Raw genomic sequence first — 27,239 nt, 5'->3', positions numbered from 1 at the left:
GTTTGTCCAGTTGGTACAAATTCATAATGAATAATCCCTCTGATATCAAAAAGGGTTAGCAACATTGTTGCAACAAGTTCGCGAACTTAATTAGCAGACCTCATATTCATGTAAATCAGGTCCTCTACCATGCCATACTCATGCACTTTGCTTTTTCTTTTTGGCTATTAAAACAATTCTTATTTCTTCAGGCAATATGTACTTGAAAGTCTCTGTCACTAAACTGTAATCTTCATGAGTGTATGGTCTTGTCTACATGCAATGCTGGAACACATGCATAGTAAATCAATGACACACTCCCTTAAACTAACTTGAAACTTGTCTGTCAAGGGCAGCTCTGCTACAGGTGTTTATGTTTACCCAAGTTTACCAGTACTTTACATCACACTGGGCTGCTATGCCAGTGGGTTAAGTTATAACTGACATGATGCAATCCATTTAGTATTTCAGGTGGTCCATCTACGCAATGGGTGCGGTCACCAGGTAACCTCATCTATTGACCCCACATATTTTATGCCAATTATTAACATTTTCTGTGTGTCAAGATATGAAAAAGTTTGAGAAGCACTGCAATGATCATGAGCACTAAATCCACACTATGGATAAAGGTTTGTGCTTTTTTCCTACAAATACGCATTGAGCCTTTACAAAATAAAACGTTATCTTGCTATTCCCTTTATGGTGATTCTTCGGTGGTTTCCCTAGGTCTCTTAGGATACAATACAAATTGAATTCCAAACCTGCCTGTGCATCAGAAACACCTTATGTTTCTGAGACTTTAACAATACAGTTTCCTGGATATTGCAGTGATGCAGTCTTTCTTGGTATTACGGGGAAACACTTATTTCCTCCTCCTGATACTGCTTTCCATGCAGAGAGAGATATATATAGTAGTGTAACCCACTCAGCCTTTTTGCACCTCTCACTTATTTACTGAGTGACCCAGATGGGAAAACTGGGCACGGATAGCTCCGTCTTTTCCTCTCTGGTCTCTCTGGGGAGTGAGCTGTCTATAGGGAACATTTATTCTCACCTGCTATTCTTCTGTTGTAAATCTTATAGGGCCAATCCCTCCCCTCATGGAGAAATCTGTCTTGATCTACTGCTGTCAATAACTGGGTAGACAACTCTGCCTACTGCTGGAATTCACTATTATGGAGTCTGCCTGTATTTTCTCAGGCATAAGCGATATTATCTAATAATAGCTTTGTTAATAATAAAGGTGATATTTTGGTCTCTATCTGGGGATTCTTTGTTTTGTCTCTTAACTGGCTCAAAACTTGGGCAGGGTAGAGTAATATTGATTTATTACCTTGTAAAAACTCCCCAAAGTTGGGTACTTAGAAAAGTATTTCTAAGATTTTTTTTTCATATTATGATAGCAATCAGTCATATTTTGAAATCATGAGTATAATGGACACATGTTTGGGTTACTTGCCTATTTTCTCTTTTCTGGGAATTACAGGGCTGGATTTCTAGAAACCATATATTTGTTTTTGTCACTATGCTTATGACTATAATAAATTGTTGAGGAGGTGGTCAACTGACACAAGTTGAATTATTCAGTGTCTCCTTAGGCTTAGAAAAGATAGAGGGAGGGAGAGAGGGAGAGCAGGAAGGTAGATAGGGCATCGCAGGAATTAAAATTAATGTGTACAAAGTCATAAGATATAAAATTTATGACATTTTCATGGAATGATAAATAATGCTCCACTGATGGAATTTGAAATACATGAGAAGCATGGGGAGAGAGATGAGTGTAGAAGGAGAGTTTGAAGGCAGATCATGAAAGGGTTTTTAGTCCATGAATAGCTTGGAATTTTTCCCAAATCGTATAGGTTTCTTCTGAGGTATTTTTGTCACAAGAGTGGTACTATTACACAGATGTGTAGCAAGAAGTTTCAAGGACTGTGCAATTGAAGGCAGAGACACTATTTCAGCTACCACTGCAATTGTTCAAGTCTAACTTTAGGAATGGTAGTGGAAAAAGGAAGAGAAGGTAGACCTTCTCACTTATTCAACAAATATGCCTATTGTGTGTTAGGTTTTCACAAAATATGAGAACTCAAAGGGACATTAGATCGCTTAGTTCACTGTCTTCATTACCAAGCTGAGCAAATTGAGGCCAAGAAAAGAGAAGCAATTCCTAAGATGACCTAGTAATTATTGAAGTGAAGAACTGAGAGTAGAATAGCCTTCTCTTTATTTGTGAAAGGGTAGGGTTTTTCTTCCCTTTCTAAACAGATTAGAATTCGTAGCAAGAATATTTTACATCTTGAAATGGGGAAAACAGGATCTTCCAGCAGTTCACTCTACAGAATTCTGATAAAACATATTGCCTGCCTAAAACATGTAAATGTAAACTACATTCCCATGTTCTCTTATACTAATTAAAGTGAAAAAATCTTCCTACCTCATTAAACCTGTAAAGGACAGCAAGCATAGAAGATTTATGAAGGCATTTGGAAGGACATATGCTTGGAGAGTCTATCCAAAGCATCATATGAATAGAAATGTGAAAAAAAAATAAATGAAAGTCATATTAGTAAGTATAAAATGCATGCTTTTTAAATTCTCACATTTAGATGTCCTTGATCCCAAATTGGAAAGATAAAAATGTTGGCATTTCTCATAATTGTTGTGCAGATGAAATGAGAACATACATAAAGCGCAGATTCCACACCTGGCTCGCTTTAACAACTCAATAAAAGGAGGCTTTTGTTACTGTTGATGGTTTTATTATTATTTGCACATAATCAGGCAGACATTCACAATGGAAAATGATTTCTACGATTTCTGGATTTGCTAGCATCTGCGTATCCTTCACATTGATTTAGCTAAAGTTCAGCTCTCAATTCAGTAGTTATTGATTGCAAACTATGTGCTAACCACTCTTCTAGCCACTGGGACTGAAAGAAAAATGAGTTCTTGTTCCAAAGTAAGTCATAGTCAATTTGGAGAAAGTGAGTCATATGAACAGATTTTGATACAAGATATATGTGCAAGGATAGGTGTGCTATGGGAGCAGAGATGACTGCTGTGAAACTTGCCTAAATGTGTATAAAGAAGCTTCTTAGATGTGGTGATATACATGCTACATCTTCAGAGATGGAGAGACGTTATCCAGGTGGGATGAGATTCCAGGTAGGTGGAACAGCAAGAGCAAAAGCACAGGGGCACAATGCATATGGGACATCTTAGGAATTGTTTGTATAAAGGAAAACACTGGAATAAGTGTGGGATAGCATGGAGATAAACACACACATATATCCATATAGCCATACATATATCCACCCTATCCTACACTTATTCCGTCTTTTCCTTTACACTATAGTAAATTATATTTTGTACATATATATAAATTAAATAAATACTAAGACCACTTTTGCACGAATAGATAACGTAAATGACATGGACACATTTCTATAAAGATGTAAAATACCGAAACTGAGTAAATGTAATAGAAAATTTGAACAGGCTTTTAATCATACAAAGGGTGCCAAAAAATGTATACACATTTAAGAAAGAAAACTATATTAAGATTGTAATACTCAAAATATACCGATAACAAAAGATGAATACAAGTCACGTGTGACTTCTGCAATGACAACAGGTGCTCAAAGTGGTTACCATCAGCGTCCAGATACTACTGATGACGGCGAACTACTGCTTGAGCAACGTTGACCAAAGAGTCCACTTGTATATATTTTTTTTGGCACCCCCGGTACATATGTATGTGCACCGGGGCCCCAAAGCCACTCTGCCAGTATCGGTGCTTTGACAGTGGAGCCCCTGCCACAGTAAGTATTCCTATGCGCTGTATCCCAGAACGGTGGCAACACCTCATGTGCCTACTGTTCAGACTCCATCTCCAAGGTTGCTCCACAAGCACCTCAGCTTAGGTGTCTAAGGCATGGTCGTGGCAGTATCACCAGTACCCCAACCCTGGAGGCACTATTGCTCCATCAATGCCTGCACTCTGGACCCTGGCTCTGTGGCTACTCCAGAACGGCCTGTGCCTCACACACCCCTGGCAATGCTGCAGTGCCGGGACCTGAGCACTGCAGGTCCCGAATTCGGGACCCGAATTCTGCAGCCACAGTCCCTCCATGCACACCTGTGCTCTAGAGCCTGGTTCCATGACCCCTCCACGGCACCTGCACATCAGATACTGGTGCCACTGCCACCAAGAGTGTCCCCACGAGCTGGACCAGGTGCCAAGAGGGATCCCCTCAGCCACAACTTCCTCCATGGGGAAAAAAGAGAACAGGAGGACCTTAGAAGTCTCCACTACAGATAATCACAACAGTCCAGACAGCCTCTGCCGGCCCCCACAACCTTGGCTGCAGAGGACCTCCTCAGTCTTCACCATGCTGACTTGAGCCCATGTAGCTACACAGAGACACATTGCTGTACCCTCCCCAGAGCCAGAAATACCACATACCACCAAGCCGACCCCTCACACCCATCCATAGATGAAGATCTTTTCCCATCAAAACCAGTTTGTAAAATCTGTTAAAATGTCCATACTCTCCAAAGTAATCTAAAGATTCAATGCAATCTCTATCAAAATTCCAATGGCGTTTTTCAGAGAATAGAAAAATCAATTCTAAAATACCCATGACTGAGACAGGTTTGTTAGCATGACAGCCAGCAGTCAGGAATTCCCTGGTGGACTGAGCAAAAATGAAACACTGACCAAAACCAAAACACTGGCCTTTTTTTTTTTTTAAGTTTTTAAAATAACACACTCTTCACAAAACAGAAACATCAATCATGCCCCAAGGCAGCAAAGACATTTCGAAGGACATTTCGAAAAGCCTCCCCCCAGGCTAAACAACAGAACGAATTTAATAAACACTTTAACAGTAAGCACCAGCACTCCAACATTCCCCCTCCCAAGTAGAAATAAAGGTATAGACACACAAGCTTTTTGCTTTAGCTAGTGGGCTTCCCAGTTTCAGGTACCCCCTCCTGCTAGGGAGCTGTAACCTTTCTCCTGCTTTTAATAAACTATCTGCCTTCACAACTCTTTGCCTCTCCCTGGTCCATGTGTCAATTCTTCGGCTTCACGAGACATAACCCTGGCTCACACCCAGAAAGTGCCAGCAAATCCTACATCATGACTACAAAAGACCTTAAGTAGCCAGAGCAAACTTGAATAAGAACAAAACTGAAGACATCTCACTTCCTGATTTCCAACTATATTATAAAACTACGGCAATAAAAATAGTATATACTGGCATAGTAACAGACACATAGATCAGTAAAACAGAATAGAGAGCCCAGAATGAACCCCAGCATAATAGTCACTAATATTGGACAAAGGACCCAAGAAGAACAATGGGAAAAGAATAGTTTCTTCAAAAAAGAGAAAAGAAAAGGACTGGGGAACTTATATCCACATATGAAAGAATGAGATTGGACCCAGGTCTTACACCATACACAAAAAAATCAACTAAACATGAATCAAAGATTTAAATCTGGGGCTGGCCCAGTGGCTCAGGCGGTTAGAGCTCCATGCTCCTAACTCTGAAGGCTGCTGGATGGATTCCCACATGGGCCAGTGGGCTCTCAACCACAAGGTTGCCGGTTCAACTCCCACAAGGGATGGTGGGCTGCGCCCCCTGCAATTAGCAACAGCAACTGGACCTGGAGCTGAGCTGCGCCCTCCACAACTAAGATTAAAAGGACAACAACTTGACTTGGAAAAAAGTCCTAGAAGTACACACTGTTCCCCAATAAAGTCCTGTTCCCCTTCCCCAATAATAATAAAAAAAAATCTAAAGATTTAAATCTAATAACTGAAACCATATAATTCCTAGAAGAAAATGGGAAAACCTCAAAAACGGGAAAACCTCGTCATTGGTCTTAGCAGTGACATTTTAGATAGGACACCAAAAGCACAGGAATGAAAGTTACAATAAACAAGTGAGACTATGTTTATCTGTTATGTTTCTACAAAACCATGGAGGCCAGAAGGAAGTGGATTACATCTTTAATGTGCTTACAGAAAAACTGTACGTCACAAATTCTATAACTGGTAAAAACTGTTACGGGAGTCTTGGTTCTTCTTGCTGACGCAGTGAGAATCAAGGTTAGCAAGATGATTAATATACAAGCAGGGTTTATTAGTGATACGTCCTCAGGGAAGAGAATGGGCCCTAGCTGCAGTGAGGTGGTTGAGTGAGAGAGAGAGAGAGACAGAGAGGGATGGCAGGCCGAGAGGGAGAGAGAGAGAGGGAGGAGAGGGAGAGAGGCAGAGAGGGAGGCAGAGAGGGACGGCAGAGAGGGAGGCAGAGAGGGAGGGCAGAGAGGGAGAGAGGGAGAGGGAGAGAGGGAGAGAGGAGAGAGGGAGAGAGGAGGCAGAGAGGGAGGCAGAGAGGGAGGCAGAGAGGGAGAGAGGAGACAGAGAGGGAGAGAGAGAGGGAGGGAGGCAGAGAGGGAGAGAGAGAGAGAGAGAGGGAGAGAGGGAGAGAGGGAGGGAGGCACTATGGACCGCCCTCCCCACCCCTCCTCCTTTCCTACATTTTTCTTCTACCTAACACAACCTACCCTTTCAATAACGGAGAAATTAAAATGTTGCTAGGTTAAACAACAACAACAGTGAGTTTCTCATTACCAGACCTACCTACAGCAAATACTAAGGCAGTCAGTCCTTCAGCCTAAAATAAAATGATTCTACACAGTAACTCAATTCTACATAAAGGAAGAACACCAGGAAAGGTAACTACATAGGTAATATTCTTTAAACGATACATGCACTTTCTTTTGCAAATCAAATAGTTAAAAGGATGTATACACAACTTCATAAAGCAACAATTCTAAATCTAAGTTGAGTTTATACAATATATAAAGATGTACTCTGTGATAATGACAGCATAAAGCTGGGTAGGGAATGCAGACATATAGGAGCAGGTATTTGTGTACAACTTACTATGGAAGGTAAGTTGGTAGTAATGTGTTCTAGGTTGTTCTATATGTGAGATATTATTCGTAACCCCCCGGGCAACTGCTAAGTAAATAACTCAAAATATAATAAAAGAAGTAGTAACTTTAAAAAATACACAAGGAAATATCAATTTAATTTTGAAAATATACAGTAGGGAGGAATCAAGGGAGAAAAAGGACATAGACACATGGAAAACAAATAGGAAATGGCAGAAGTTCTTCCTTATCAGCAATTACTTTAAATGAAAATGGATTAAACTCACCAATTAAAAGGGAAAGAATGGCACAACAGATTAGAAAACATGATCCAACTATATGCTATCTATAAGAGAACTTTAGATACAAAGGTACAAGTATATTGAAAATGAAACAATGAAAAAGGATATTCCATGCAAATAATTACTTACAGAAGCTGGAGTGGCTATACTAGTATCAGATCAAATAGACTTTAAGTCAAAACTTGTTAAAAGAGATAAAGAAGGATATTATATGTTTATAAACATGCCAAACGTATAACAATGATTAACATATACACATCTAATAACAGAGCCTCACAATATATTCATATGTAGCAAAAACTGGCAGAACTGAAAGGAGAAATAGACGTGCTACAATAGTAAAAATTCTTACAATAACAGAAAATCTAGACAGATTATCAGTGACGGAATACAACATTGAACAACACTATATACCAAACAGACACCTACAGAACTTCCAGCAATAGCAATATATACAGTTTTTTCAAGTTTACATGTTGTGTTTCCGGGATAGACCATGTGTTAGGCCACTAATCAAGTCTAAATAATTATTTTAAAAGATTGAAATCATACAACGTATCTTCTCCAAGTAAAATGGAATGAAAATATGGAAACTGGAAAATTCACAAACATGGGGCATTTCAACAACACAGTCTTAAACATCCAATGGGTCAAAGAAGTGATTACAAGGGAATGTAGAAATACTTTGAAGAGAACAAAAACACTACAGCATCCCAAAATGTGTGGGATACAGTGAAAGTGTTATCATGCAAAAGGTTTAGCTACTCACTGCATGAAAGCCCAAACTCCAGAGGCCAGAATGGTGGAAAGAAAAGCAGGTTTATTCCACAATGCCAGCATTAAGGGAAGACAGTGGACTCCCTGTCACAAAGACTGCTTTCCCTCTCTTAACACCACCAACAGGTTTTATAGACAGCAAGGAGGGGCAGAACAAAGGAAAAGAAGTGGCCAGGCAACTTCAGAAAAGGCCCTTTCCAGAGGCTATTCTGCCCCAGGGTCAGGAGTGAGTCCCCCGTACAGATGCAAAAAAAACAAAAAAACACACAAAAATACAAAAACCCTCCCGAGTTACCCAGCCAGGAGTGCACACTGGTCCAAAGTACGTAAACAGAACCGTTGGGACTGGTATGCATAGTAAATGCATAGTAAAGAGAGTCATCAACTTTTGGGGGAAGGAGAGGGAAGCAAAGAAAGGGAAGAAAAAAAAAACTTTCAAAAAGTCCCAAGCCAAACCACTGTCAAATCGAATTATATTGGAGGTTTAAATTTCAAAAATAGAAGATATAAGGTCACTATTACAAAAGCACTGCTCAGAGTGAGACGGATAAACTGTGAAAGCCTATATTTAAATTAGCAAGATATAGGGGTGACTGAAAAGGGAAAGGGATTAAGAAATACAAATTGATTGTTATACAGTAGTCATGGGGATGTAGGGTACAGCATAAGGAATACGGTCAATAATATGGTAATAACTATGTATAGTGTCAGATGGGTACTAGTCAGTCTTAAATTATATGTCTAACTACTATGATGTACACCTGAAAGTAATATAATATTGACTGTCAATAAATAAATACAAAGAAACATTAAAAAAGAAAAAATTAAGCAAGATAACAAATCAATAAACCTAACATTACACTTTAAGGAACCACAAAAAGAGGAAAAAATTAAACACAAAACTAGCAGAAGGAATTAATAAAGGTTATAGCAGAGATAAATGAAATAGAGAATAGGAAAACAATAGAGAACTAATAAAAACAAAAGTTGGGTCTTTGGAAAAAATCAAAATAGACAAATCTTTAGCTAGAATGATTCAGAATAAAAGAAGACCAAAAAAAAAAAAAAATGACTCAAACTACTAACATCAGAAATCAAGTTAGTACTACTTGATCTTACTAAAATGGATTATAAAGCAATACTATGAACAATTATAAACCAACAAATTATTTAACCTAGATAAAATAGGGAAATTACTAAAAACACATAAATTACCAAAACTGCTATAAGAACAATGCTACACACTGATTGAATATATCACTGTTACACTGACTGGTTTGGTGTGTGTAAACAGCATATTTCTAAGTATTTGAACAAATGAAGAAAATCCAATAGATGTTTAGTTGTCATAGGAAACCAGCAGAGACACAGCTTTTTAATATGAAAGTCCAGGAATAGCTATTACCAGAAGACCTGCTAGAATAGGAGTCAGGCCTCCTAGTTTCTAGTCTAGGTCCTACTAAGAAGATAACCTGTGGCAAGTCCCTTTATTTGTTGGGACCATGTGTGACTACCTCCTATCATCTCATTATCTACCCCAAACAGCTCTTTGAGAATAGATATTATACCCATTTTACAGATTAGAAAACCGACGCTGAAAAAATTGAGTCAACTTGCTCAAGGTTGCAAAGAGCCAGGATTTAAACCTGAAAAGAGGAAGAATGGGGCTCTTTCCCCTAATAAGTTTCCCCCTGAAAGCCAACAAGCTCAAGCGTGCACACACACACACACACACACACACACACAGAGGTGCTGTTACCTCTTTCCAAAATAAGTAAATGGGTTACTGACAGGTTTCCTCCTTTCTGCACGGTGAGATGATTCTTCCTATGACCAAGAGAGAACAGATTTTGCAAACCCTCCTGTTTCACAGTTTCAAGAGACTCTTGGCGCTGAGGGTGTTTTCCCAGCCTGCTGAGACGCACCCCAGGTAGCTTACAGAGGTCTGGGTCAACATGATGGCAGGAGCTGTTCTGCGTAGCAATTTTGTATACGCATGTGTGCATTTCTTCATCCAGTATCCTCATCACACATATTGTCATGAGCCAGTGTTCTTGAACGTTGCAGAGGGAGAGAGTGCTCAGGTTCCTTCGAGTTATGTGCTTGTCTTGTCTTTCAATAGGTAGGTGTCTTTATGAGCTAAAATCGCCAAGAACAGCAAATGGACTTCAGAACCAAAGCCGTGCTGCCATCTTGGACACATGGTTGGGAATGAAAACAAACTGAACAGTTTTTAACATACCGTGAGAACATTTCCCACTCACCTTTCCTTCCCAACACTTTGCACACAGCTGTTGTCCTAGAAATGAGGACAAACATTCTAACTGCATTCACATCATGAGAGACAATGCAATTTCAGGTGCAGGTCAGGAGAGGATGGGGGTATAGAGCACAAGCCAAAAATATTAAATTAAGAAGGGGTGTTGTGGATAGTGATTTTAAATGGGGATGTAAAAAAAACTAGTATGAAAAAAATAATAAAACAGGGATGTAAAGTACAGCGTAGAGAATACAGTCAATAATGTCGTAGCAACTACACAGTGGCAGGTGGGTACTAGACTAATCAGGGGAATCACTGTATAAATTATGTAAATGTCTAACCGCTATGCTATACACCTGAGACTAATATAAAATAATACTGAATGTCAACAGTAACTGAAAAAAAAATTAAAAAATAAAATAAAAATCCCAGTGCAAGTTTATCTAGAGAAGAAAAAGAGGTCAGGCTTCCTCTACCCTGTGCCACAAGCCACAGCTGGGGTTGTCTAAAGAGAAATCCAGAAGAGTCAGACCATTTATTTGGGGACATGAAAACCAGATATAGTCATGCGTTATTTTATTGCATCTCACAGATGTTGTGCTTTTTATAAATGGAAGGCAAGACCTTCCACCAGCAAAGAGATTACAGCTTGCTTTACTGCTACCGTGTTTACCCGAAAATAAGACCTGGCTGGACCATCAGCTCTAATGAGTCTTTAGGAGCAAAAATTAATATAAGACTTGGTCTTATTTTACTATAATATAAGACCCGGTCTTATCTAACATAATATAAGACCGATTCTTATATTAGGTTTTGTTCCAAAAGACGCATTAGAGCTGATTGTCCGGGTTGGTCTTATTTTCGGGGAAACGGTATACTTGCTTTATTTCAGAGGTCTGGAACTGAACCCACAATATTTCCAAGATATGCCTGTAAATACCAATCCTTCTCAAACTCTTACAAAGAATATAAGATGAAGAAACGCATCCCAATTCATTCTATGAGGCTATCAGTATCCCGATACCAAAACTAGGAAAAGATACCACAAGAAAACTGCAAGCCAATAACCCTTATGAATATGGATTAAAAAAAAATGCTGAATATTAGCAAAGCAAATCTGGCAGCATATTAAAATGCAACATGACTAAGATTTAAATCCCAGGAATACAACGGTGGCTCAACATATGAAAATCAATCAAAGATTACTTTAACTACACACATTAACAGAATCAAGGGAAATATGACACGTGATAATTTCAAGTGACATAGAAAAAAGCACTTGACAAAACCCAGCAATTTTTCTGATAAAAAACAAAACAACACTCAACAGACTAGGAATAGACGTGAACTGCCTCAAACATGATAAAGGAAATATATGAAAAACCCACAGCTAACATCATACTCTATGAGTACAATCAGGTACTAAAATAAGCAACAGTATTACTGATTATGGAGCCAAACAAAGTTTCATAGTAAGTAAAATTTTTGTTTTACCTTACTTGGCGCCTTCTTCACCTTCATCTGAGGTAGATCTCCTCAGATTGACTGTGGCTGGGTATAAATACTGGCCCAATTCTGTGGAAGGAGTAACTCTTCTAGTAAATAATTAACTTGAACTCCCCATGAACCTGGCCAATCCTTTTCTAGAAATGCACCTTAGTACGAAACTCCTTCTACCCCATTCAGGCATATCTTGGAGATACTGAGGGTTGGGTTCCGGCCCACCGCAATAAAGCGGGTCCTCATCTTTTTGCTGATGGGGGTTCTTGCCTTCAATTTGTAAAAAGCACATCTGTGAAGCGCAATAAAGCGAAGCTCAATAAAACGAGGTTTGCCTGTTTTCCTTTCTTCCCCTTCACGTTCTCCTTCACATCAGTCACACCTGCTTTGTCATCTGAAGCTCCCTTGCCTCCTACACCTGATTATTTTCCCCATTAGATCTGTGTATCTACACATCCTTGGTGTCTGCTTCTCAGAGGACCTGCATTAAGATACTCTGCATGCTCCAATTACACACATCTCTGTTACGTGTACTGCTGTTATGGTCCTTATCATACTGTACTCTAAATGATGCTTTATTTTCATTCTTAGTAGGCTGCGACCTTGGTGAAGGGAGGTACTGCATTTCATTCATTTTTGTAATCCTCAGAATCCAGCATATTACCTAGAACTAGAGCCCAGTGTTTATCTTTTTCCATTTTCATATACCTGAAGGGTATATTACATTTAGATAACGGTGGTCTACTGGTTGTGGGTGAGCGTGGAATACAGGGCAGAGCCACCTGTTACAAATAGTTTACAGGTATATGAAAATGACAATCCAGTTAGCTAATTGGGATCTGAGGCTGCTGCACTACGTGGGCTCATCAAGTACCCTGAGCTGCTTTGTCTATTTATCCCAGGAGGGCTATACAATTATTATTTTTCTATTGGTGCCATGATATGAAATAGTCTGGGAAAGGCTACTATAGGAGATGCCAGCATGTTTCTTTGTGTCAGAGGGCATGTCTGCAATTTGGGAAAAATAAGTTATAGTGGATTTTGATGTGTCCATCCCTCCCTGCAATGGAAATCGCTGGCTTTGCCCATTGTAATAATAGTTCATTAATTGTTTAATAAATGAAATATGAGTTTGACTGTGCACAAATTAAAATTGCAATAAACAGATACAAGCACATAGTGGGCTTAATTAGCATTGGCTAAACTGAAAACTGAAATTGGAAAGTAGAAAATATGAGGATGAAAATCAGCTTCCCACTTTCGGATGAACTTTATAACTTCCTGTTATCAAATCATCATTAATTAATTGGCTCTGCCGTTAGGCAGATTTTCTGCTAAAGGGGGTTCTTTCCACAAAGATCAAAGTTCTGAAAAAAGTCTTAATGCAAACAAAAAAATATGCCTGAAGAAATTTATATGCATGAATCATCCATAATAATGAATTGGCAAATGGGATTCTTGGATGAAAACATGACTTTAGAAATGATGAGACTCCTTATTTATTTTCCAATGTGTTAAACCTGATTTCTAGATAGAATCGTGAAGCACTGGAGCTTGAAGGGGACTCAGAGATCATCTAGTTCTACTTTGTCATTTTATAGAGAAAGAAAGGGGGACTCTGAGAGAAGTGACGGGGCAAGGTCACAGAATAAAATGGCGACACAGTCAAAACTAGAATGTAAACTTTCTGGATCTTAGTCCAGTGTTTTGGTCTGTCCTCTCAGCATTACTGTGCTAGAATACATTAATATTTAAGATCACTGATAAAATTTCTCACACAGGAGATGTCTGAGTGTCAGGAAACCAAACTGGAGGGGGAAAGCAGAGATTAAACTAAATAGACGAGTAACTGTGGAGCAACCAGATTCTGAGGAAAGACGAAAAAGGTGCTTTTAGCTCCATCCCTCACATTTTGATCTAAGAGCTATATATATATTTTTAAGAACCCAGATTTATGGGTAGTTATAAATTATCTCATTTTTCAAAATTACGATGTCTTTCCCATACAATAAAATTCACACTTTTGGTGTATATTACTGTGAGTTTTCAAAAATGCACATTCACGGCCTAAAAAAATTGCATTACCTCAAAAACTTTCCCCATTCATTACCATTAATAATGAACGTCATCTCCCACCTTCATGTCCTGGAAGCCACTGATCTCTTTTCTGTCCCTGTAGATTTATCTCTTTGAAAGTGTTTCATTTGGGGTTTGGTTACTTTGATTTAGCTAATGCCATTCAGATTCATCCATGTCCTTTCAAGTCCCAGTAGTTGTCATTTCCATGGCTTAGTAGATTCCAATGTATGAATGCATCAAAATCTGTTTATCCACTCCCTAGATTAGGAACATGTAGACTATTTCCAGTCTTTGATTATTACAAATATACCTATAAACATCCATAAGCAAGTCTTTGGTTCACCTGTTTTCATTTTTCTTTGGTAAATACCCAGGAGTAGAATGCCTGGGACATATGGAAAGTGAAGTATATGTTTACTATACAAGCTACCAAAACAATGCCCTTCTGAGATCATTCTGTTTTCCTACCAGACGCAGAAGATAATCATGAAGGTAACAATAGCCCTTCTCTAACTACTACAACTCCTACATACATATTATTACATGTATACATAATTACATATGCATATATAATCAGCGCATACATACATATATAATGTTATATATAATTACACATACATAATTGCAGGCATATAATATATACACCCTACATATGTATATAATATATAATTAACATAGAATATGTGTAATTATTATATATTACATACATAAAATTGTATCTCTACTTAAAAATTTATGTGTGTGTGTAAGATTCAAATTAGCACTTGGTTTGTGAGACAGGTGAGTTAGCATGATTGCTAGGTAGACAGGGAGGTCCCTGGTAAAATAAGGAAAAGACAGCCATATCCTAAAACTTCAGGTTTTGAAATCACTCCTTTGCTCCAGGACATAATGTAACAAGGCCTTGAGGTTAATCATAAAAGTCCCTTTGGCCTGACAAACGGAGCAGATCTGATAGATAGAGTGGGTTATTATGCTAATTCCTCCAGGATGGGCAAGCAGAACCAACCTGGTAGACGAATTTCATTAGAAGGTGCCAGTTCTCTTCTTCAAACAGTTCCCTTCTCCAAACAGCTCCCCTTCCCCAAGCAGGCAAGGGAAGGTATAAAAGTAAGAGCTGTTGCCTCAGTCATGGGGCACCCCCCATTCGGGACCCCCTCCCACTCGGGAGCTGCAACCTCTTCTCCTGCCTCTAATAAACTATCCTCTCTCTAAAAAATTTTACCTCTCCCTGCTCCATGTTTCCATTCTTCAGCTTCACGAGACAGGATCCCGGCCCACACTCAGAAACTGCCAGCAGATCCAACATCACCTACATCATTTGTACTATCCTTAGTCATTGCACAAGGTAGTTTATGTGGAGAACTCTCTGTTAACACAGCCGGCCCTGGACACAAGCTGACTCAACTTCCCTGCTCCTTTCTGAAGTCTGGTCTTAATGATTTGGAATTGTTTGAGATTTCTACTAGCACACTTCCAGTCTATAATCCCTATAGTAATGCCCAAGTTGTTATACAGTAGCTTATAAATAAACAATGCAAGCACAGTGATTATAAAGACAAACCCCTTCTCAGTTTTTCTACAGCTCTGTCCTTTGATGCAACCACTTGTTTTTATTTATGTCGAAATCAGTGAAACAAAGCGTGAACTGCAAGGTGTGTATTTTTGGAAGGGGTGTGTAAAATTTTACTGTATTCGAACATAAAGTATTTCACCAAATTTGAACTATATGTTGAACAGTGAAATTTATTATTCTTCAATTGTTAATTATTTGTTTTTAAACTGCAGAACAAATCCAGAAATTAAAACATCGCATTTGTTTTATAGTTCAGCGGTTACCAAAATTATATTGTTCGCCGTCTTTGCTTTCCTTAAAATTCTTTGTTTTTACTATCATAATTATATGTTAAATATTCAATAAAAGAAAATTTACTTTATTTTTTCTTATTTTTTTTTTAAATTCATGACTATTATTGATTATTCTTTTCCTATTTCGAGGGGGTATTAAAAAATTTGCCTCTGTTGGGTGTCAAATACTCATTGTGCCACTGGAGGGGGCTATTTTATTGCCTAAAACCCTTGGTATTTTGGCCTTAGTGTCAGAGGGTTTTTTGTTTTGTTTTGTTTCTGTTGTTTGTTTCAATTTTAAACAGTTTGTTGAGGTATAATTGAGTTACAATAAACCACGTATCTTTAAATTATACAGTTTGATAAGGTATGACATGTATGTATCCATTAAACCATCACCACGAAAGAGTGAATATTTTCATCACTCCCAAGTTTCCTTTTGCCCCTTTGAAATCTCCCCGTTCCACCGCGGCAACCCTCTAATACCGGTTACCATTGATCTTTTTCTGTCACTACAGTTTACATTTTCTAGAGATGTATATAAATGGAATCACACAGTATGTACTATTTTTACGTCCGTACTCTTTTATGTCTAATCTATTTCTCTTGTTTTACATCACTTAATATTTATTAAACATTAAGTACTCAGAGGGGGTTAGTCACTAACAAAGATAGAAGCACAATTCCATGTCAAGTGAGAAATTTGAGCGTATTCATTGGAGCAAGCCTTCATTTTCTATGAATTGTACAATTTTAAATAAAGCAACATGGGAGGAAATTACCATTGAGCAAAGAAAAGAAGCAATTTTGGGGAATTATAATGTATGTCTAATATATTTCAATCAACATACTCATTGTGAGATGCATTCAGGTTGTTGCATGTTATCAATATTTCATTCCTTTTTCTTTTACTGAGTAGTAGCATTATTTGTATGGATATGCCAAAATGTGTTTATTCATTCACCTGTTGTTGGGCACTTATGTCCCTTTATTGTGGCTATTAACAAAGCTGCTTTGTACGTTTGCATACAAGTCTTTTAGTGGATATATGCTTTCATTTATCTTGGATAAATACCTAACAGTGGAATAGCTAGAATATTAAGATAGGTGCATGCTAACTTTATAAGAAACTGCAAAACACTTTTCCAAGGTGTTGGTACCATTTTGAATTTCTCCCACCAGTGTGTGAAAGTACCAGTTCCACCAAGTGCTCACACTTGCTATGGTCAGTCTTTCTGATTTTAGGCCTTCTAATAAATGTGTCAGTGATTCTCATTATAATTTTAATTTGCATTTCCATAATAACTAATGATATTCAGCCTCTTGTTATGCTCATATTGACTGTCTCTGTATCTATATTTCCTTATATGTTTTTCATAGACTTCTCCACTGACGTATCTAAGCCTGATTTAGCTTCAGTAATCAGGGCCTTCTCAGTGATGCTGAACCTTCCCCAGCTCCGAGAAGTCTTCCAATGGTTTCCAGCAGGATCGAATCCTGATCCTCCTCAGGAATAAAGGGGATTTTTTTCCTGTTTTTTTTCTCCAGCTGCAATGGGTCTTCACCTGTGCCCTCAGCACAACAGGGTTTTGTGCACTTCTGCCAGGGGTTTGGGACTTTGGTTTCACAGGAGACATACTGTGTTTCCCCGAAAATAAGACCTAACCGGAAAATAAGCCCTAGCATGATTTTTCAGATGACATCCCCTGAACATAAGACCTAATGCATCTTCTGGAGCAAAAATTAATATGAGACCCGGTTTTATTTTGGGGGAAACACGGTAGTGTAAGGTGACACTATTTTGAGATTTAAATGTCTGGTGTAATTTAACAGTGCAGTTTAGCTTGGGACTTTTGGAAAGTTTCTTTTCTTTGCTCTTCTTCCCTCAGGACAAACCTTAATGACTCTGTTTACTATACATTTACTATGCACAGCAGTTTCAATGGTTCTGATTACCCCAGGCCAAGACCACCTTCTTTCCCTCCCCCCTTTTTCCTTTGTTCTGCTTCTTCTTGCTTGCCCATAAAACCTTTTGGCCTTGCTGAGGGGGGTGGGGGCTGACCTTTGGACAGGACTCTGCCATCCTCCCAGAAGGCCGGCATTTTGAATAAACCTGCTTTTCTTTCCACCAACCTCATCTCTTGAGTTTTGGCTTTCACGTGGTGAGCAGCCGGACCTTCAGCATGGTAATGATGAGACAGGCTAGTTAGTACGATTGCTAGATAGACGGGGGTCCCTGGTGGAAAAAACAAAAAGCAGCATATCTTGAAAGTCCAGGTCCCGGAATGTCTCCTTTACTCCTGGACAGAAACAGGAGGACACACCTTGAGGTTAATAGATAATCTCACTTCCCTTCTGGCCAGACAAAGGAGCAGATCTGATAGATAGGAATGGCTTGGTTCTTTAACCCCTTCAGGATGAGCAAACAGGACAAACCTGATAGATGAATCCAATTGGAAGGCTCCAGTCCCCTTCCCCAAACAGGCAAAGAAGGTAAGAGCTTTTGCCTCAGTCACTGGGCACCCCCCATTCAGGACCCCCTCCCCCTGGGGAGCTGCAACCTTTTCTCCTGCCTCTAATAAACTATCCTCTTTTTAAAACTTTTTGTCTCTCCCTGGTCCGTGTTTCCATTCTTCGGCTTCACGAGACAGGATCCCGGCCCACACCCAGAAACTGCCGGCAAATCCAACATCATTTACATCATTTGGGGACTCACAGAAGAATATTCCCACATCAATGATAGGGGAAAAGTCCAGTCAGGGCTCTGTACCTTTCCCAAAGCAGCTGCTACTCCCCACCCTTGGGCCTGCACCAAGGAGGCTTTCTCTGGTCACTACTCCTTCTCTAATTCAACCTCATAATCACCCAGAGGGCTTCATGGAGAGGACTCTGCAATTGGGTTTGCATTTTCCTTATGTCTCGATCCCAGGAGTTCTATATTTTCATGCTAGCCTGCACTCTGCCTTTAGTAATTCTTTACAAATGTTAGCTGTACTTTCCTTGCAGTTTATGCAACTAGCATCTACTCCAGGTAAATAGTGCTCACAGCCCATCTCTCCTTGGAGAAGCCCGTCCCATCATCGATTGCAGCTTAGTTGTTTGCCCTGCATCTTCAGCTCTTTGATAAGTTCAAGAGAAGTTGTGATTTTTCAAATTATCGAGCATTTTAAGGTGGGAGTAGCACTCTTTCTTCCTTTCTGCACTCTAAGCATAAGATGGAACTTGATCCTTTGCTTTTCATATCTAATAAAATTGCATTCTGATCAGTTAGCTTATTCTGAAAGAAGTTGTTGATTATTTGAAATTCATTTGGGCCTAGTATATCTTTGATTGTTCCATTTACACTTAAAATGAGTATGTATACTGTTATTGATGGGTATAAAGACATATGTCTAGAATAAAATATTCTATATTAAAATATGTAATTTAGTAGATTTTTATTAATATTGCTGTAGTTTCTATATATTTACTTAATTTTGTTTCTTTGATCTATCAGTTTCTAGTAGGCTTTGTTAAACTCTGCAAAAGCAACTACTAACTTATTTATTCCTTCCCATAATTCTGTCAGATGTGCTATATATATTGTGTCTGTATTTTAGTTTCATGATAGGTGTATCTGTTTGATCTATTGTTTCTTTACCAGTACAAACTTTCTTTCTTTGTCCTTTATAATGTTTTGCCTTCATATCTTATTTATCAGATAATAAAATGTTTACCTTTGCTTCCTTTTTGAAATACTATGGTGTATTTTTTCTCCCTATATTTTCTTCTTCCTTTTTCTTATATTAATATTTGATCTTAGTTTTGACATCTTATTTTATTCTTTCTGATTTTGATGTTTTTCCTTTTTGCTATTTTAATCTTTCACCTTATTGATGTAGAATATTTTCTTTGTGCTGGGATCGTGTCTTGTGAAACCGAAGAATGGAAGCATGGACCAAGGAGAGGTGAGGAGTTGTAAAAAGAGGATAGTTTATTGAAAGCAAAGCGTCAGCGCTCCCGAGCGGGAGGGGGTCCCGAATGGGGGTGCCAAGTGACTGAGGCAAAAGTTTTTACTTTTATACCTTCCCTTGCCTGCTTGGGGAAGGGGGCTGGCACATTCTAATGGAATTCGTCTGTCAAGTTTGTCCTGTTTGCCCACCCTAAAGGGATTAATGAACCCATCTTTGTCTATCAGATGCTAAAGGGATTGACAAACCCATCCCTCAGATCTGCTCCTTTGTCCGGCCAAAAGGGATTTATGAGATAATTTATTAACCTCAAGGCGCGTTCTCATATCTTTGTCCCGGGATGAAGGAAACATTCCAGAACCTGGAGTTTCAGGATATGGCTGCCTTTTGCTTATTTCACCAGGGATCTTTCCTGTCTGCCTAACAGCATGTTAACTAACCTGTCTCATTATGTCATCCTTGTATTTTCAATTTCTGTATCATTTTTACCTTAAATTTATCTCTTAGATACTTTCTTTCTAGATGATGTTCCTTCTTTCTTTCGCTCTTATCTTTCATCCTATAGAGTCTGTTTTCTTGTGCTTGTTTAATGATATATGTTCTACTTTTATTTTTGTATTGGTTACCCTTATTCTATTAAGACCTAGATTTATGTCTATTTTTCATTATCAGTGTCTCCAGCTTATAAAATACCTATGTCTTGCTCCAAAGAAGACAAAACTTCAGCACTTCAAGTGATATTTTTCCCTTCCCCTGTTCCATTTCTATTTAACTCACCATACTGAAAGCTTTTCCCCCAGTGATAGCAATGTACTTTGTTATGTCTTCAGTTTTACGTATATTTTTCCTTCAACTCCTTCTTTTTCTTCTCTCCCTCATCATCCTCCTCTTCATCCTTTTTCTTTATTTACTCTAATCTGGCACTGCTGGTGTCCAGGGACATGTGTACCATAGAAACGATTATAAAAGTTCAACCACCCATTTGTCCTTCCCCCCGCCTTCCCTAATGTACAAATTCTCTAGGCTATCTATATCAGCCATTATTCTTATTGGCATGTGAGATAGGGACCCAGTACTTACTCTGAGCTTAGCCATAGACTTGTGAAATCCAATAACTCAGATGTCACTTTGTTTGGGAAGCTTCCCATATCTTCAAGAAACAATTGCTCCCTCTTGTTTGACTGCTTATATTTAATTGTTCTTTAAAACTGAATTTAGTGCTAATTCTGACCTTTCGGATCATCCAGATTAGTACCGTGTTTTCCCGAAAATAAGCCCTAGCCGGACAATCAGCTCTAATGCATCTTTTGGAGCGAAAATTAATATGAGACCTGGTATCCTATCCTATCCTATCCTATCCTATCCTATCCTATCATATCATATCATATTATATTATACCGGGTCTTATAGTAAAATAAGACTGGGTCTTATAATAATTTTTGCTCCAAAAACTGCATTAGAGCTGATTGTCCGGCTAGGTCTTATTTTCGGGGAAACGCGGTCGTACCCTTCAACTCTCACAAAAGTCCTTGTACTTATCTCTATTATAATTTGTGTATAACAATGGTGCAGTCTCACATTTTTTTCTCTTCCACTACATGCTCAGAATCTCCACGATAAAGACCATGTCTCTATATCCCAATGCAGTTCTTGGTCCTGATAAGGTGCTGAGTAATTGTTTAGCAACACTGACATAAAACCACATTAACTTTTTGGGATGCTATTGTCACTTTGTGCCTAAGCTATGGAGTACTGGAGGGGCCTAAAGGTCGACTGTGCTAGAACACAGGGGCTCCATGAGCCACCTACTGAGTAACCCATCTCTGAATCATCGATGAACTCGTTTGTGCTTTTGTTTACATCCCAATGCACTGACAGATTTCCTATCCTTTGTAACTCTTCTCCACAATGTCTGTGATATTAGGTATGAGATTTGTATCATCACAATTGAAGTTAATAAGAGATATATTTCTCTAGAACATGGAGTACCCTTCAGACCAATTAACTGTAATCCAAAGGAATAAATTCATTTATAATATTCCTGTAGATAGCACTGTAAGAACAACAATCTATTTCCAAATTACATCGTAAAATTCTTTTAAAATAGAAATAAATGAAATTACTTAAGAAGAAAATCTAATAATGCTTCAGAAGATAACCAATATTAATGATCATGCAAGTTGAATAATAGCAGTATTGAGGACAATGAAATTAGTATTTTTATATTTGAAAGCAATAGAGATAGATGTTTTCAAGTACTCATAAATCTTTATTGTTACAATTGAGTTGAATGGATGAAACAGATTAATTTTTACTGAAGACAATAGAACAATAGAAGGAAGAAGAGATTATAAGTGTGATCCATTCAGAATAAAAATTACTTGTTATTTGAGGAGTATAATGAAGGTAACGTGAAATACATTTCTTCAGGGGTGGTTATGAGAAATTGAAACAATGAATATTACACAAATCCTCGTTTTTGTCTTCAAGATATGATAAAAAAGGAATGTTCTTTATACTAAATCTTGAAAACACAAGAACTTATCTATAAGTTCAAATGAAAATAGCTCATCTCTTTATTACATTAGCAATCGATAATTTCTGGGGATGATTTTTACTGAGTTTTAAATAATACTATTCAGTGTGCTTAGTTTGTTGGCAGTTAAACCTAGTAGTTGGAAATCTTGACCATTAAGCTTTGTTTCATTTCATAGTGAGAATGTGTGCTTCCTCAACTGAATTCAAATATTTTCCAGAATAATACTTTTGCCATGAACACAGTGTATGCTTATTGAACTATCCTTAGTGATTATATCTTTGTGAAAATCATAAAGGTAATGATAATCGGTACACCTTATTTTGTGCCTTCCAAATGCAAGGCACTAAGCTAGGTGAACCATTTTTATACATCCTGTCTAGTAGTAATGGAATGATTTTATGCCTTTTTGGAATTATGACTCTCTTATTTAATATTACAACTACACATGTCAAACACAGGTCTTACTGGACCCTTCCAGAGGACTGACTTTGGGGTCCAAACTGTGGGATCCCTTCCTTATTTTGTTTGAGAAAACCTCCCAATAGGACATGCCCACACACATCTCACATAGTAGGTGGTGTGACCCTAAAGTCCATGTGCTGAACACTCATGCTGATTTCCAAGATCTGATCTGGGATAATCTTGGATTATAGGAAACTATACCTCATACCATATACAAAATATAACTCTAAATGGGTAAAATATCTAAATGTAGAACTAATACTATAAAACTCTTAGAAGAAAACACAAATGTAAATCTTTGAGGCTTTGGATTGCGTAACAGTTTCTCAGCTCTGACACAAAATGCACAAAGATCCAAGGGAAAAAAGAGATTACACATCATCAAAATTAAAAACTTTTGTGCATCAAAGGGCACTATCAAGAAAGTAAAAAGACAATTTACAGAATGGAAACAGTATTGCAAATCATACATGTGTTAAGGTTCTAGCACCTAGAATTTATTTTTTAAAACACTTCAACAAGAAAAAGGCAAATAATCCAATTCAAAAATGAGCAAAAGGTATGAATAGATATTTCTTGAAAGAAGATATACAAACGGCTAACAAGCACATGAAATATTCAACATCATCAGTTATTAGGGAAATGAAAGTCAAAATCACAAGATATCATTCCATGCTCACTAGGGTGGCTGTAATTTTTTTTAAGTATTGGAAAACAATAAACATTGGTAAAGATACGGAGAAATAGAGCACTCATACATTGATGGTGGGAAAGTAAAATGGAGCATACATTGTGGAAAACAGTTTGGCAGCTCCTTAAAATATGAAACATAGAGTTACCATAATACCCAGTAATTCTACTTCTACATACTCATGTATAATACCCAACAGAAATGAAATCATATGTCCACACAAAAACTGTTATCACAAATGTCTATAGAAGCATTATTAATAATATCCAAAGATTGAAAATGACCCAAATTTCTACCAGATGATGAATGGATAAACAACATGTGATATATGGATACAATGGAATATTATTCAGCCATAAAAATGAATAAAGTACTGAAGTACCAATATATGCTACAGTGCAGATTAACCTTGAAAATATAATACTAGATAAAAGAATCCAGACCAAAAAGTCCACATACTGTGTGATTCCATTTATATGAAGTGGTCAGAATAAGAAAATCTACAAAAAGAGAAAGTAGATTAGCTGTTACCTAGTTGATAGACCAATGGATAAAGAAGAGGTGATACATATATATATACAATGGATTATTACTCGGCCATAAAAAAAGAATGAAATCTTGCCATTTGCGACAACATGAATGGACCTAGAGGATATTATGCTAAGTGAAATAAGTCAGAGAAAGACAAGTACCACAGGATTTCAATTACATATGGAATCTGAAAAAATTAAATGAACAAACAAAACAGAAACAAACTCATAGACACAGAGAACATTTTGATGGTTGCCAGACGGGAGGGGGGTTGAGGGGCTGGGTGAAAAAGGTGAAGGGATTAAGAAGTACAAATTGGTTGTTACACAGTAGTCATGGGGATGTAAAGTACAGTATAGGGAATATAGTCAATAATATGGTAATAACTATGTGTGGTGTCAGATGGGTACTAGACTTACTGGTTTAAGTTATATAAATGTTATAAGTTATATAAGTGTGTAATCACTATATTGTACCCCTGAAACTAATATAATATTGTATGTCAACTGTAATTGAAAAATAAAAAGTTATTTTAAAAAAGACATTGAACTGTACACTTTACAATAGTGAACTCAGGGTATGTCAATTATATCTCAGTAAAAAAATGAAGGTGAAATTAAGGCATTTCCCGTTTTTTTTTTAAACTGAGAAAGTGTGTTTCTAGAAGATCTACCTACAAGGAATATTAAGGGGATTTCATTAGGCTGAAAGCAAGTGACTCATTTGAAAGCAAGATGGTCGTTTGAATCCAGAGGAAATAACAGACACTACTGTTTAAGTTGATAACATAGTTACTCCTATATCCCTCTGTTCGCATTTCCCCTTTTCTGTGACACTAGCGTTATACATATTATTTGATACATTCTGAAACTCAAAATTATTTTTATTTATAAAATATATGCTATTTCAATCATTTCATGGATTCAGCGTAACATGGGGTGTCATTTCCTTACTCTAAAAAAAACTCCTGTCTGCAACTCTGTTCTGCTATTGTCAAATGTATTACATTTGTATATGTTATAGGCTCAATCATATACACACATATATGTCATTTTATAAATTGCTTTTTAAGGTCAGTTAAGAGATGAAAAAGGAAGAAAGATGCAATTAGCCTATCTTTTATATTTACGTACACAATTAGCTTTAACAGTGCTCTCTGTTATTTCCTCTGGATTCAAATGGTCATCTTGCTTTCATAGGGTAACACGGCCACTATTAAATAGACTCCAAAAAATTAGAGAAGCTGAAGGTGAGAAACTCAGATCTACATAAAGACAGAAATTGGACCAGAGAAAGAAAAAAATGAACGTAAAGTGCAACCTTTCATTTTTTATTCTTAATGAACCTAAAAACAACCACTTAAAGTAAAAATCGTAACAATGTATATACCGTGTTTCCCTGAAAGTAAGAGCTAGCTGGACAATCAACTCTAATGTGTCTTTTGGAGCAAAAATTTATGTAAGACCCGGTATTATATTATATTATGTTATGTTATGTTATATAGACCCAGTCTTATAGGAAACAAGGTAGTGAGATTATAGCTTATAGATAAGTGAAATGAATAATCGCAATACTATAAGACACTGTAGGATAGAATTAGGAATACTCTGTTATAAGGTAACTAATAAACATAAAGTGACATCATATTATTTCAAGGTAGACATCATACATTGGTTATAAATGTAGACTGCAGTCTAAACCATTTAAAAAGGAACACAAATAGCGTATCTTACAGTTCTAGAGGTCAGAAGTCTGAAAACATTCCCGACAGAGCTAATATTAAGGTTACGGTAGAGCTGCGTTCCTTCTGGAGGCTCCAGGGGAGAATTTAATTCCTTGCGTTTTCCTGCTTCTAGCGAACAACTGCATTCCCGGCTTGTGGCCTCTTCCTTCGTCTTCAAAGACAGCAGTGTAGCATCTTCACATCTCTCCCACGCTGATCTTGGCTTCCATAGTGGCATCTCCTTCTCTGACACCGTTATTTCCCTTCTATGAGGGCCCTTGTAATCACATTGGGCCTGTCAAAGGTGACACTGTATCTTCTATTTGGAGATTTAAACGTTTAATGTAATTCGATGTGACAGTGTAGTTTCACTTGGGACTTTTGGAAAGTTTTTTTTTGCTTTGCTTCTCTTTCCTCCCACCAGACCTTACGCATACCAGGCTCAATGACCCTGTTTCCTCAAGGAAACCTCCAGGACACTGACTGGAAAGAAGTTTTGACATCTGCATCAGATCCACTGCTATCCCTGAAACACACTAGCCTCTGGGAAGCGCCTTTCTCCCCTTTCCTTTCTTCTGCCCCTCCTTCTGAACCTATAAAACCTTTTGGCCTTGGTGGGGTGGGGGGTCGATGGCCTTTGGACAGGAGTCTGCCATCTTCCCAGAATGCCGGCATTTTGAATAAACCTGCTTTTCTTTCCACCAACCTTGCCTCTGTCTCTCAAGTTCTGGCTTTCATGCGGCCAGAAGCTGGACCTTTAGTAGGGTAACAGGCCCACCCAAATAATCCAGGATATATCCTCAGGCTAAGATATTCAAGTGAATCACATCTGCAACATCCCTTTTGGCACGTAAGGTTCTGGGGATTAAGGAACTGACACACTGGGGGGGCCATTATTCACATCATAATCATAATTAAGAAACATAGCATTACCAGTACTCCAGTATCCTCCTTACATACTTCTCCTCCCCACACAGATAATCACTACCCTGATTTTTGAAATCATAATAATTATCTTGCTTTTCTCTATATTCCTGCCACTTGAGTATGTACTCATAGATAATAAGCACAAACCTAGCTGTGTTAGGAAAAGGTAACATCACACTATTAATTAAAGACTTCCAGAATTAGGTAAGCTGAAGGGTCCATACTCAGTCCCCCTGAAAGTTTATAAGAGCCCCTTCTGGCAAAGTCAGAGCAGGAAGTTGCTGCGAGCCACGCCGAGGTCCAAGCATCTGCCAGACCTGTGGTGTGAACCAGGTACTGAATGTCTGGCAGAGATACAGTCACGTTGGAAATGCATTTTCTTCATAATTTAGAACTCCCTGCTCCATGATCTTGATCCCACTGTTGCTTTATGAGATCTTTGTTTTGTAAATGTCTGTGCCTACTCAGGATTAAAGTTTGTGGAGTCTTTTGTACTTTAAAGTACAAATGTTTTCCTAACTACAGACTAATTTATATTGTCTATCGACACTCATTTACAATTCCATCTTACATTTCTGCATTTATTCTAGGTGAAACTTGGGAAACAGTATTCTAATCAGACACCGATTCTTTCCTGTTTTAATTTTGCATATAATTGTTTTACTTTTCAATGACAGTTGACATACAATATTATATTAATTTCAGGTGTACAGCATAGTGGTT

General features: G+C 37.9%; 1 long non-coding RNA gene across 1 annotated transcript in view; it reads right to left on the bottom strand.

Annotated features, from left to right (window-relative positions):
- LOC117021305 (uncharacterized) overlaps positions 1-11,813 on the bottom strand; it is a 61,603-nt gene extending 49,790 nt beyond the window's left edge. The window contains exon 1 of the long non-coding RNA XR_004422867.1: positions 11,761-11,813. This is a non-coding gene — a long non-coding RNA (uncharacterized LOC117021305). The remainder of the gene's footprint in view (positions 1-11,760) is intronic.
- Positions 11,814-27,239: the final 15,426 nt, after the last annotated feature.

This window comes from Rhinolophus ferrumequinum, chromosome X (assembly GCF_004115265.2).
Source record: "Rhinolophus ferrumequinum isolate MPI-CBG mRhiFer1 chromosome X, mRhiFer1_v1.p, whole genome shotgun sequence".
Lineage (NCBI taxonomy): Eukaryota > Metazoa > Chordata > Mammalia > Chiroptera > Rhinolophidae > Rhinolophus > Rhinolophus ferrumequinum.
This window is presented reverse-complemented; position numbering and strand designations above follow the sequence as displayed.